The 13,254-nt window shown below is 31.5% G+C and overlaps 1 protein-coding gene across 24 annotated transcripts in view; it reads right to left on the bottom strand.

Annotated features, from left to right (window-relative positions):
* The window catches only part of LOC119838332 (glutamate-gated chloride channel), a 38,734-nt gene extending 27,843 nt beyond the window's left edge, over positions 1-10,891 (bottom strand). For 7 of the 24 annotated variants that reach the window (XM_038364223.1, XM_038364228.1, XM_038364229.1 and 4 more), the window contains exon 1: positions 10,509-10,888. The gene's annotated coding sequence lies outside the window, so the exon portion shown is untranslated. Of the gene's footprint in view, positions 1-10,508 lie in introns of all 24 variants that reach the window. The other 17 variants (XM_038364234.1, XM_038364235.1, XM_038364239.1 and 14 more) reach the window with 7 other exon arrangements.
* Between the last annotated feature and the right edge of the window lie 2,363 nt (positions 10,892-13,254).

Raw genomic sequence — 13,254 nt, 5'->3', positions numbered from 1 at the left:
GTAATAAATGTGATAATATTTTATAGACTTTTCAATAGTTGAAAAAAAATCTCAATAATACACATAAATGTTTAAAAAGTGCAACTGCATAATATGATTCTATGATTTATAATGTTTCTTTTTTGTATGATCTTGACGTATGAATAATTAAATAGTACATATAGAAAATTGAGCAAGTATTTGTAACTAAAAGTTATAAAGTACCATGATTTTTTTAATTATAAAAGGCAATGCATGAGACTACAGGTACAAGGGCTGCTTTTACAGCTGTTATTTTCTCACATCCCGTACGAAACACGATACGCAGGTAGGCCGTAGGCCTCGTCATTATTATTCCAGTATTGTATGAATAGCCAGGTGCAGCTCACATTTCTGAAATCGTAGCTGGTTACATCAATAGGTTATAAAAATTAAAACGAACAATAAAGTTTATTATTAAATAGTATTCTAAGCATAAAATGTACATTTTTTAACAGCAAATACGAGCACAAAATAAGTATCTTTATGTCTCTTGACACAATGATTTCAAACTTACACATTCTAAAATAATTTAACAGTCTGTCGCTATTGACTAATGGTCGACAAGCGAACTATAAACATAGGATATTGCACAGCACACATTCCCTCATTACGATTAGTGGCTATTTACGACGTAAGTAGGTACCTAGTCATTCATTCATATAATGTTTCAGTATATATCCCACGGAACCATGTCGACAGGCAACACATATGCTAAATTGCAATGTACTATTTGATGATGACGATTCAATAATAATTGATTAAATAGAATATCTAGGTACCTTTTTACTAGTTTCCCATCTTGTGTCTTGTAACGGAAATGTTTCCATTACATTGATAGCTAACCTTTGGCTGACAAAATCTAGTGGCATCCTTGATAATGATTTAAAAGCGTAGTCAGAAGAGTATAAATAATAGGCCATGTTGTGAGTCTATTGTACATATGACAAGCGCTAGGTGACGCGAACACCGCCGCCGCGTCTTCGGTCACGGGCAGAAGCCAACTTGGCAACATTGCGTGGCTAATTTTATCGATCTCTCACATGCAATAGCTTTCTAACAATCTTTAGAACGCATTGTTTATTAGTGTTTATATTGCAGGAAACATTTGCAATTAGGTGCAAGTGTTTTACTACCATGCAGTGAAATGATGTAAACGAAATAGCGTTTAGATAAAGGAACCGGATATGCTTCAATGGGGCATTACAGAGAGATATCAAATACAAAACGCTATGGTGCACCATTTTCAATTCACATTTTTTAATAATTTCAAGACTCAAGGTCACCCAGGCAATCAATATTATTGATTTTGTTGTACATTTTTTTTTTATAACGATAAGTTCTTAATAACGGAAAAACTGCTAAAGTTTCATCCGGATACTGATTTTAATTAGTCTTTTTTATCAACCGCGGTACCTATTGTATGCGATGGAAGATGGAATAAGGGAATTCATTCAGACAATCGGCAAAATATCTTGGAGTAGGCTTCAGGCATACGAATGTGAATTAATTATAGTTCGCCCGTCGCATGCCCCAGATAGTAAGCATATTCCGGAAAGCGGTATGGTAAGTCGATAAAGATCATTTGCATGGTGTCGTGCCAAATTCCTACACTTTAACAAGTATAAATAATGACCTAAATTCATATTAATGGCAAATTATGATTTGAACCAAACTAAAACTATGATTAATTATGCTAAAATGTTCTACTCAAGGACTTTATCGTAGACGCTTTGAAAGGGTTTGTTTCTAATGAAAAATGTTCCACGTCATTGTATAATATTAAACGACTTGCGAATGCTACATTTTCTTCGCTTTACTTAGGCCCTAGTTTCTTAGAGATGAAAGAGTCATTCTTTATTTTTTACGCTTTCAATAAGAGTGATAAATATTTCTTGATATTCACCGAGATTTTTGAAGATGTAAGAATGAACGTAGGAATCATATGATCTAATCAATTTATTTCTATTGGATTTTTTTGGCTAGAGTACCTTGTATTTATAAAGGAAAAGAATATCACGTCTACATAAATACATGAGAACGATTTATTTTTACTCGAAATACAGACGGGGCTTCCAATGTTATTACAACCTTCCACCCAATGATTGTATCAACCTTCATTATGGATCACTTCACTAAGCGACAAAATGTCAAACATACATGTCAACTGTGTGAGCGACGATAGACTAATCTGTTGAGGTGCATTATTGTAAAATTTCGATAAAAGAAGTAATCAATAACATTACGATAACTTAATTTTAGTAAACTAAATGAGTTTGTTTCCAACAGTATGTGTGTCTCATGGTAGATCATATAGGCCGATAGATCCAGAGATCTCAGAAATTGTTAAAGAAAAGCAACTGCAAAATTAGATTAAAAATTTATGGCAAGATTATATTTGTGTAGTTTTCGACTGTGACATAAAATATTCTATTCAATAACTAGTGTCCATACTAAGGATATAAATTATAATCCATCTTAGCAATCTAAAGGTTCCATCAATTATACCACTATCCCTGGCGTATATGTGGTCCCTTGAGAAATATTAATATGTTAATACCCTCTCTAACGTTTAACACCATATTCCACGCTGTTTGGCTTGATGGATAGGTATTGACTATAAAATTGAATAAGCATTGCTATTAATCTATATATATAGAGAGATTTAAAGCATATTAAATATTCATGTCTGTCTTTGTATCCTGATTGTTACTTTATTATTCTGTCTTTAAGAGACAGTTCTTTTGAACTCGGGCGTAAAAGGGTGTTCCTCGATAAACTTCTCCCACAATTCCTTGTAGGAGCTTTCTCTGGTATATAAGGGTTTATGGAATCTTAGTGACATTTTACTTGAATCAAAAACTAAAGTCCACTACGTACGTAGATTTAAACGTATCTAACAAAGGTGCTTTTTTGTTTATTATACATTATATGTAATAATTTTCCATAAATGCTGTAAATAAATATAAAATTACTACTACTTACTAAAGGATTCACTTAGTAATTTGCTTTCCCATTGCGTAAATTCACATCGTCACAAGTCACAACAACAGTAGGCAATAGGTATATATTTGATAATTCGTTAGTTAGGTTATTAGTTATTACATGCCCATGGTTTAGCTCGTGGAATACCAATTGGCTATTTATAGTTTTATTAGACCTAAATCCTAGACAGGGGACTTTATAATTTACATTGTTTAGACGGTTGGGTCAACTGATTCTTGATTGGTAGAATGATGAAGGTAATTATAATTATCTTATATTTAATTGCTAGTTTACTAGCATTGAAATGCGTTATACATATATATTGAGGAATTTTTATCGTATCAGTTATGATTTTTTCTTTGAGTTTCTGTACTTATTAAAATAGTTAATTAAATTAATGGATTATATCGGCAAAGAATAAAAGTTACAACTGGCCTGAATTTTTACTTTATGTAAATATTTAACGCGTTCGAAGGGGAGCCGGATACTCTCGGATAATACCTTCGGTATTTTACAATTTTTAAGGACGGATTCCAGTTTTGCTTGAATTTAAATAAAAACTTTGTTTTGATGATTCATCAATCATCATAACATTTACTGAAATAGTTGAGTGAAAAGAAATTACAAATATTGTAAAAGCACCGTTACTCGAAATCCGAGTTTTTGCCCAACGCATTAGCTAATATAAATTAGCGTAGGGGTAATAGGTATTTACTTACTGAAGGTACACATATAAAAAATGACGAATACCGGACAAATTCGCTACTATGAACAAATTGACTCATTTAATTTTCAACCAACAGGATTTAATTTAATATATTTATATATTAAATGACTGTTTGTTTACCTATTTATATATACGTTTTATGTATTTGTATTATTGCTACCCAACGTATATACCAATAATAGTGCGTATTTTTAATCGTAACAATATGGTTCTATTTTATTGAAGTAAAGGTAGTCGTAGTAGTAATTTTGAATTGTTCTTCATATGTTTAATTGGGCCAAGCCTTGTATTTTAAAATACTTATACTAATCACTACTATTATAACATACTACTAAATTGTACACGTTAATCGTAAGTTTAATAATATTTTAGGTGTATTCGATTATTAGTGACCGAATTTCGACCAAGAGGGCGGTGTTTTTTCGAGGCTTTAACAGAAAGGTCAAAGGAACTCATTAATAATAGGTTTATGTACTAGCAGTGAAAGTGGGATTAGCTTGACTAAAAAGTCAATCAGATATCGTCGTTTTAATTTAGACCTTCAAAATGGTTGTTTCGTAAAAAAATTGAGAATTTTCATCAAGACTTGTGAACAAATATTAGTTAGCTTGTTTCTGGTATACAGTTATAATAAAAGCCATTTACGAAAACTTACCGCGCAGTGTCATAAACAACGAAAAAGATCAAATAACAGCAAAGTTCGACCACAAAGCAATTTTGTATCAAATTCACGTTTGCACATAGAGTGGAGCCACGCTTATGAGCTTCTAAGCCACCACGAACACACCGTGTGGAACGTTACGAAACCCTTAATTTTGTGTCGGCAAATTTCAACAAGATTCCTTGCGAGATGAAAGTAAATTAAGGTTTTCTCAATACAATGAAATTGATTTAAATATTTTTTACTCAATATTATTTTATTCCTTACTAGCTTCTCGCCCGCGGCTTCGCGCGCCTTTGTTTTGTTCTTACCTTTTAAACCTTCCCTGGACTATTCAGAATGCGTAAAAACCATGATTATAAAAATTTGACCAGCCAGAGTTTTAGCGTGACTAACGAACAGCAATTGATTTTTATGCATAAAAATCATCATATACATACCTACATGTATTTATGTTTTATATTAGGTCAAAGGACAGACGACGTTATATGCTAATGGCTCTTGCTAATTTTTGAAATATACGAAATAAAAATATCAATAAAAAGTGTTGAAACAAATATCAACAAAATTGTTGAATGTTTATTATGGTGACGATGGCAGTTCTTACCATGCCCAAAATGAGGTTAATGCTAACATCGTTAATACAAGTGCCCTCGGAGTAGCTGTTAAATTTTTGGTCGTTAGACCGGACGGAAAAAACATTGTGTGGAAAAGCAATATAGGCCGACCCATTTCAACAGCCAATTTTAATCTTTTTTGCCAATCTCAACTGCAGATGAAAAATTTAAACTTAACCTCGACGGAGATTGAAAAGTTAATACCGTATAAAATGCTGGAATTAGTAATGACGGTTAGTTTTCACGATTTATAAAATTCACGCTCCATTTCTAGAGTGACAGTTATCGAAGTAAGAAGTTTTTAACCCTTTATTTCTCTCTTACGTAGTATTCTATGTTTGTTCAAACAATCACCATAAGGGTCGATGGGAAACGAAATAAGCAAACCCTTTTTTGAATAGGTAACGAAATAAGGAAAATAGAGAAGGATATGCCAGGATTTCACACAATAGCCTCATGTACAAGTAAAGCCACGGGCGGTAAGCTAGTACCTTAAAATATTTGGCTCGCTACCTACAGCTTCTTCGCTCATTTTATGTTAACTTTAAATAATGACTATCATTAATTCCACTTCATTTGCTTACTCTCTCATCTCGATGTCTCGTTATATCTTATTCATAAGGTTTGCTGTAATTTGAATAGTACGCGCTCCATGGTGAATATTTTATGCAGTTACGAGTTTAGTTGCTATTTCATAATTTGGCTTTCCAAAACACAAGCTAGTGAGGGTCAGGTTCTATTTTCATAACCCTTATTTTTCCATTTCGTTCTTACTTTTTTTGGAGCTAGAGGAACTCATTAAACTTCATCGTGAGAATGATTCTGACATTTTAATTAAAACTTTGATGCTTATGCATAAATTCTTTTTTCTTATATCATTAGATAATATCAAAATTGTTTTTGTTGTAGAACTTTCGACGATCCTGGATTATTGTAAGGGCCATTACATTTTGGGTTATTTCATTAATCAAAATGACATATGAGGATATATGATAAAACAAAAGCAGCAATCAACTGTACTAATTTTAATAAAATATAATAAGTTTCTCATATATTGGCATTCAATGTATCTTGCAGGTACCTATTAATCCATTAAAGACAAATCCTTTGAAGATTTTAAATTGGGTACATAACATACCTATAACTGTAGCTATAAAATTCCGAATACTACAAACCTTATCTACGAGCGATGACTTACCATACAAACCTCGGTATAACGCCAACATAATATGGCGTGAAAGCATGACATGAAACTTGATGTATGTATATATATTATTTAGGATGAACGTGCCTAAGTTAAACAAAACAAACACACCATTCGCCTAAATATAGACACGAGAATTATTTTTAGCCTGTTCAAAGAATGAGCGTGCTAACAAGACAATTAATGTAAAATGTACATGAAGTCACTGTTTGAAGAGTATTCGTTATATAATTATGTACTACCTCTACCTATTTACAGTGAAATATTTAGTCATAATTTCAATCTAAATAGTAGTTATGTAAAATATCATAAGTGTGTTGCGGTTATAGTACTTTTTGCATAGAAATAATAAGGTATATTTTCTTTAAGTGGAATGTTTCTGCTCATATGCCCGTGGACCCTGGGTTACGTCGAACTCTCATTGCAATAGTGGATTATCGGCTGTAGAAGTACGAAATATTTTATTCTCACTAGCTTTTGCCCGCGGCTTCGCACTCGTTAATTCGGAGTAGTTTAATAGATATTATTGTACATATAAACCTTCCTCTTGAATCACTGTATCTATAAAGAAAATCCCCATCAAAATCCGTTGCGTATTTTTAAAGCTTTAAGCATACATAGAGACATAGGGAAGAGAAAGCGACTTTGTTTTATACTAAGTAGTTTTTTTTTTTTTTTTTATGTCATAGCGGGCAGCTGAGCTGGTGGTTCGATTTCGAAATATCAATAATCTTATACGTGAATCTGTTTTCCGGTTGGATCAAAATAAGCCCGACTTAATTGTAGCAGATTAAACATAAAAGTTACTCATGACAAAATTTTGAAAAAATAGAAAAAAAATAGATCACGAGGCTGGTTCAAATTTATTCTTTTCTTTCAAAATTTCTCATTTATAAAGCATTTCAATGCTATAAAACTAAAAATTAGAGTTACTCATATTATATTAACCTGAAATAGTTTTATAACATTGGAAGGGAACATAGCTTAATTTTAAGGAAATAAACTGCAAAGGTTTACACGTGATCGTTTCAACGAAGAGCAATCACGCACGTAAGCCAGGACCACTGTCCCGATTTCCTATTCCCAATGGAGAGAAGAAAAGCCTGAGTCGCAGTGAAACAGAAGGTTAATCAGTTATTTTACCGTAAAAAATATCGATAATTGGCTTTTTGTCTTTAACTTATAAATGGTTTTATTTCGAATTTCCGCAGAAGCGGTGGTCATTTGAAACATTAATTCGTTCTGCCAAACAGTTATAGATTTTGGACTGGGAAAATGAATACAAAATGATTAAGGAAAATTCTAAAGTAGATTAATAAATATCACATAACGAATATATTATGTAAAATAAAATTAAAGTTGTTTTGTTGCTTTTCGAAAATCCACGATGTATAAAATTCTACAGTCGCATGCACTAATCTATGAATTCTAGAATGAAGTGCCTTATGGAAATTTAAATCGATACCAACAGCAATTGCATCGTTATAAAGTTTTATAAACACTTATTTTATTCATTTGAATAATATATCTGTACCATTTGCCTACGCTACGCTACTATTGCTTCATTTTATTGTTCGCATGAAATCAATTCTGATCGTTGTCTACCTTGGACTCTATTGCAGCATAATACATTTTTCACGTCCAACAACGTGTTGAAAAATTCAAGAGTTATATTGCTGTACACGTTATTTAATTTTTTATTCATAACTTTTTTTACTTCAATGTGTAAAATATTGAATTATGTCTTCTCAAATGATTGGTTTGTTTACCGCTTAATTACCAAATTGCTACTAGGCCGAGGAATGCTAATTGATTGTAATGAATAATTGTCAGCAAGTATTCGCTAGTACGTGTGACGTTTGCTCAGGCCGAATCCAATAATAGACATTATTACGCTGCATCTTTATTTTTGAATATGTAATCAACGTGACTAAATCAATGTAAAAATATACAATTTGAGAAATACGAATTGAAATAACCTGGTAATCTAAAATGTCAAACATATTTTCTTGTAATCATTATGTCTCCGACGCATTTGAGATTGCTTATAGCTTGCGTTGCGATGCATAAATATGAAATTTATTTCTAGAAAATACAGATGTAATTCCATAAAAAAGTGTGACTCATTTAATTAATTTGTTAGATGTTTCAGTTATAGGTAGGTTTTGATATGTATCAACTTTTATTTTTTTTTTATTAATATAGCTCAATCACAGATAATAAAATACTATACGTTCACTAACTATTTCATTAAGTATATAAATAGAATACACTTAGTTAAATTTCGGTTCTACCGACGTGTTGCTTCATTGTATTCTCTATGCTAACAATGGAAAAAATAATAGACGTAAAGAAATAAAATAAAAACATTACATGAGAAATGTTTGCCACGTATAGTGTTAAATTTGCACAGAGTGGACACACTGAATATATACTGGCATTTATATATTTTTGTGTATTTAATAATCTATATGTGATTGTTTTCCACAAACTCAACATTTTCCTAGTTCTCCAATAGTGTGGTTCATAGTGCCTCATTAAAACTTTCAATTCAAAATTTTAATTGGTTGATAGAAAATTTATTAGCTTTTGTATAGGCACTATCTACTAATTAGAAGTATTTCTCAATGTTATATTGATTTTTTTGGGAACTCAACCACAATGTGGGACACTTTTGACCACTTTTTATGAAATTAAGTCACTTCTCGGTTGCCGATCGAATTTATTCTATACTCTATAAATAAATGACATAGTATACGTACTTTCTCCACGAAACCCACGTAATTTTCTGAGTATCTCTCTACGGTAAAATAAACATTAAACATTCCAGCGTACCTGCATATTAATGCAATGTTTAGTTAAAATTTTATTGGGTTCCCGTAACGTGTTTTTATTTCTTTCGTTTTCGTGTTTTTATTCAATTAATTTGTTAATCTCATAATATCTCTTGTATCTAGCGTATGTTTGTTTCTACATTTCTATGCTCGTTTTAGATAATTATTAAATATAAATTAAGAATTATGGGGGAGTACTATACTTGTAACACTACAATAACTTTAGGTAAGCTTGCTGATTGTTAATGCCGTGGGTAGAACAAAGTATGTTTACAATAGAAATCTATATATTTTTTTAATCAAAATCTGATAAAGGGCAGTACTTCTTTATCAGATTTTTTGACGATTTAACGAAATACATAGATTCTTTTAAAAGAAAACGAAAGTTTGACAACTTTTGCCTACTTGATTTTTTGACATCAATAGGGGCTTTGTGAAAAAGTTTAAATACAAAGATATTTTTACTAATTACAACAATGACAATGCCATTTTACTTTTTTCCATTTACTTATTATTTTTATTATTATTTGGATGAATACTTAATCTACAATTGTGCCTAGATTAAGTATTGATTCTTAGAGAGTCAAACGTTGTGGTCACAACTCACACTACAGCATCAATATAATATTTAATTAGTTTAGTCAATAAGCCTTTCGCCTTTTTCCCAAGGTGGGTACGGTAGGTCTAGGTACTCATTAAAGCTGTATATGGGATACTAAATCCCACCATAAAATATTTAAGGATCATTCGGGTAATTAATGTTATTCTCCCAAATCCCAAAAATTTATGTTATATAAACTTCAAACACCCCTATAAGAGCTTTTACATACAATATACATATACTTATTTAATTCGAATAGTTGTACCTGAATTTTATTTTATTTTATATCTAGGTGTCCAAAAAAGCAACGCAAAGTATTCTAAGGGAATTACGTAAGTAGGTAATATTATGTCCTTTAAAGATTATACCGACATAGACAGACCTGTTTGTGACCTAATTCTCTGAGGATATTTGACGTCATACTTTGGCCTAAGCCCAATTTTTCTACAAAACAAAATTTATGTCAATCGACGAGTAACAATACGCATCTAATAAACCTATGATGTTCAGACAAAAATATTGTTATACTTTAGGCATGTCTGGTCATTGTTCAAAACGGACGAATTACAGGGAAATTTTCGAGAACTATGAAAACTTCTATAAAACCATGACTTATGATTTAACTAAATATTTTGAGGCGAATTAGGGGCACCATAGATATTCTAAAAAATCGAAACAAACATTTTAGATGCTGTTTTATTTAGAATGATACTACTTACGAGAATATTACTACAAAAATTGAAGAAGGGCATTATATAAAATATCAGAAAATCATTTACCACAATTATCATACGTGTATGATAAGCAAAAAATCAATGTAATAACAGTTAATTTAAAACTTAGAAGATGTTAAAAGTTTACCTTTGCCGCTCCCACCGCAGTATCGATTCCTTCGTACCACCAGCGCGGTCCCACCGGACGCCGCTGCCACCACTCGCTTACAAGCAAAAAGAAACAGAACCAAATAGCACGCACACTCAAAACGTTACCACTGTTAAAATATACGTGACCGGCAAAATACACATCGGTGCACTTTTCACAGTATTCAATTGATTAAAAGCGAAATATTTTCAATAACAAAATATAATTCGAAACCCAAAATATTAATTGCGTATTTTATTCGATTTTAATGAAGGTTTCGCGTCGCGAAAAACTTTTTGTCCTTATAAGCTTCAGCGATCCGTTGCCACACGCGGAACGAAAGTTTTCAGTAAGGTTTGAAGGCGAGTGTGCTTTGTTACGCAATTCACTGCGTCGTAAGTCCGCCAGGGGGCAGCGCTCTGCCGAGTGGCGCAGTGGCGGGCATGCGCACTCACATCCCGATACATTTCTTTTGTTCGTCTTCATAATATAAAACAAGACAATCATTTAATATCATGATAACATTGCAGTTTCTTTCATGATGACGTGTCATTAATGTTATTTCTATTATTGTATTTTTAGACATTTATTTGTCGTTACATCAATTGGTCATTGATTTCCCTACCATTTTTAATATATTCAGTTTATGTAATAAGTACTTAGGCTCGTTATAAATGTCGCTCAAAATTTTATTTATACTAATAAAACGTCTGCTTACTAGTAGGCCAGGGTGGTAGAAAGTCAATAAGAGATCGCTAAGACCTCGCCTGGACTAAAATAATGGCAAAACATCAGGCGAATACTTACTATGTTTGGCCTCGCAGCCTTTATTTGTGCGCATATTTTTCAACTGAAATCAATGATTCAATATTACTATCGAATGTCTTCAACTTTCTTTTTTAATTTTGTTTAAAAAGTAATGAAACAGTAAAAACACACATATTCCTTGTTTGTTCGACAATTTTTTTTCCAGGTTTTAAACGATGGAATCTCTCAATTAGAAATTATAGTCATATGAATTCCGTTTACGTTCCAAGAATTCATTTTGAAAATAGAGTTACACTTACTAATTTCGTAATTTACTAGTCTTTTATTATTTGATGATAATATCTACCCAAGTTAAGATTTCCAAATCCCTATGTGTTAAGACTAGTCGAATCCCGTTAAGCCCTTTACGTGATGCGCGAACAAATAAAGATTCCGCCAATCGATTTTTACCCAATTTTATAAATGGAACTCAGTCCGATAATACAAATACTAGGTTCAATATTGATATGAAATACGCTGAAGTACTAAGAGATAAGATAATTTGTTATATATTAACATTTTGACTACGGTGTTTTTAAATTTATCGGGCCAAAAAAAAAAAACTGTTTAAGGCCGTGCGCGTATATAGGTATATAACTTAAGGGAAAAATCGTGGCGTAAGATTTTGCTTCGAATGTTAAAAAAAAAAAATATTAATTCTATACCTACTCTTGGGAACTTTTGTAGCGTCAAGCGAGTCTAAAATATATGACACTTTATTATTTATTACACGAAATAAAAGATTTCCGAAGTCGGTGATCCGGGTCACTGGTGAAATACAAATTTAACTACTGAATAAATTATTTGATAGGTTGTAGTGTGTTCCCACTTTTCTTTCTTTCCTTTCAATTCAAGTAGTATGATCAAATGATATTCTTATAAGTACAATACAAATAAAGCATGCGACTTTTTCATATTATCTTTAAGTACGTATCTAAACGTAAAGGTTTATTATTTACATAAAAATGTTGCTCTTATATTTTATCTGCATGATATGGATTTACAATTTGAAAACATTTAATGGACTTTAGAAGAAATGATAAATATACAAACGTATATAATTCTTTATTCTATAATTTAGGTACAATTTCTCGAGCGCAACTGTTTTCATCTAAGGCGTGACGGAAAACGATTTCTATAAATTTGTTCTTGGACAATTCGTGAACTTTATTGTTAAAAAATATTTTTTGCCTACACCTTGCCTCATATTTATTACAGATGTAAATATACATATACCATTGTCTATGTACCTGTAAAATGTCCATATGATATTGAAAAGAACTAATTAACTTAAAAGTAATCGATTTTTATAATGTAATATTCTGACATAGTTAGTGGTAGATTTGTCTGTATTATTAATTGATCGTCCTTTGTAAAAGATTGATTTTGATAGGACTTGTAATCATTCACTGGCAATAATAATATGCACAGTTCCATTTGTAGTTAGTTAATTACAGTGAGATAGTGTATAATTTATTCTTGCTTTAACTGGATATTTTTAGTATTAAAAGCAGATACAGTTAGATATATCAACCTTGGAACGGAAATGGAATGTATCAAGGAGTATCTATGAGTTATAATAATTCTTTAATACTTCATATTCATATCTTGCTTCGAGCGTAAACGAAAAAATTCCTTTGACAGTTCTTTGACAAACTCAGGTAATTTTTCTTCAGTTTTAGATTTAGCCAAATATGTCTAGCTACTTTGGTACCTAAACATTTATTCATAAAACGACATAATATTTATAGTATTAGCTATCGCACAATATTTGTAGATATATCGCTACAAACAAGATTAGTAAGTATAAAACCACTAAACAAATTGAGTAATATAAAATTGAGGTACGACAATTATTATTGTCAAAAAACATATATATTTGGTACGGTAACGGCAACGTGACAACATTACCTTACGTTTGAACAACGGCCCTCGCGTT

This window comes from Zerene cesonia, unplaced genomic scaffold (genome assembly GCF_012273895.1).
Source record: "Zerene cesonia ecotype Mississippi unplaced genomic scaffold, Zerene_cesonia_1.1 Zces_u002, whole genome shotgun sequence".
NCBI lineage: Eukaryota > Metazoa > Arthropoda > Insecta > Lepidoptera > Pieridae > Zerene > Zerene cesonia.
Note: the sequence above shows the minus strand (reverse complement) of the source record. Positions and strands in the feature narration are given on the sequence as shown.